This window comes from Orycteropus afer, unplaced genomic scaffold (assembly GCF_000298275.1).
Source record: "Orycteropus afer afer isolate SDZICR_OR568_19922 unplaced genomic scaffold, OryAfe1.0 scaffold00112, whole genome shotgun sequence".
NCBI classification, from domain to species: Eukaryota; Metazoa; Chordata; class Mammalia; order Tubulidentata; family Orycteropodidae; genus Orycteropus; species Orycteropus afer.
In genome coordinates, this window is record NW_006921699.1 from 3613616 (window position 1) to 3615225 (window position 1610).

Sequence of the window (1610 nt, forward strand, 5' to 3'; positions counted from 1 at the left end):
TCTAACCTAACCAGACTATTCATAAAGTTGCACAGTAATGTATCAAACAGTGTTTCTTTGCTATTCATAAGGTTTTCCCTGGCCAATTATTTGAGAAGTGGACGGCCTCTTCCTTCTTCCTAGTCTGTCTCAGTCTATAAACTGGGAGGATACCTGAGCACCATGCGCATCCCGCTGGGTTAGAAACACCAGTAGCTCAGCCTCAAAACTCACATCAACACGGTAGGTCAAACCGACAGACAAGTTTGCCTCCCTGTTGGAAACCTCTCATACCACCCTTACCTGGGTCCCTGCGGCTGCCTCCTCCTCTGTCCAGATTCTTAGGCCTTTTAATCCCCTTTCTCCCGTTCTCCCGCCTTGCTGCTGCTTTGGGTGTGCCAAAGTTCCTCTCTTCACCTGGATCCCTGCAACTGACAGCTCCGCTGTCTGAGTTCTGGCTTTTAATCCCCCTTTTTCTGCTCTCTCACACTGCTGCTTTGGGCGTTCCTGAGTTCCTGTCCCCACTTGGATCCCTGAGGCTGACTGCTCCTCTGTCCAGGTTCCTGGCTTTTTTATCCCTTTTCTCCTGCTCTCCTCCCCTGCTGCTTTGGGCATGCCTGATTTCCCTCTCCTTACCTGGATTCCTGCGGCTGACCAGACTTGAAGGATAAGCTTGCGTTAATTAAGCAAGAGGGTTGGGTAGCTGTGGAGGGTGAGCTAGAGACAGAGAATATGCAAAGGTCCTGTGGTAGCAGGGAATAAGGTAAGTTCAGGGACCAAATGAAAGTTGCTGGCTGGAGTGTAGTGTGGGAAATGGGACAAAAGAAGCAGGCTAGAGCCAGACTACACAAATCCATCGAGGCCAGGGGAGGAGATCTGATGTTTTTGTAAGATCCGTGGGATAGTATTGAAGGGTTTTAAGCAGAGAGTGATTTACCCTGGATTGCCCAAGAGCAAAAGCAGAAGTAAGGAGACCAGATAATATAGTGGTAGCATGGCCCAGGGTGGTGGAGGTGGAGAGAAGTGCTCTTATTTGAGAGATATTTAAGAAGTAGAATCATCAGAAGTTGGTAAGAGATTGGATGTAAGGAAGGGAGAGGTGTCAACCCAGGTGTCTGGGATGCCCAATGGTATAACTACCATTCTATTAAGTAGGGAGGGAGCTCTGGTAGCATAGTGCCTAAGGCACTTAACTGCTAACCAGAAGGCTGGCAGTTCAAACCCATCAGCCACTCCTCAGAAGGAAGATGGGGCAATCTATTTCCATAGTGATACTGCCTTGGAAACCTAAGGAGGGGTTGCTATGAGTCGGGGCCGACTCGACGGCACATGACAACAACAACATTAAGTAGGGAGTATCTGGTATGGTGCAGAAAATAACTGGGCCAGGTTTGGATGATGTCTGAGTTCTCCAGTGCTGCTGTAACAGAAATACCACAAGTGGATGGCTTTAACTAACAGAAAGTTTGAAATTTTGAAAATTCGAGGTTCGCATTCATGGTGCTGGTTCTAGAAAAAGTCTGTCTTTCTCTATCAGCTCTGGTGGAAGGTCCTTATCTCTTCATAGCTTTTGTTCCTTGGCGATCATGTGGCATGGCATCTATCTTCCTCCCTCTCTCCTTGCTTGCTCA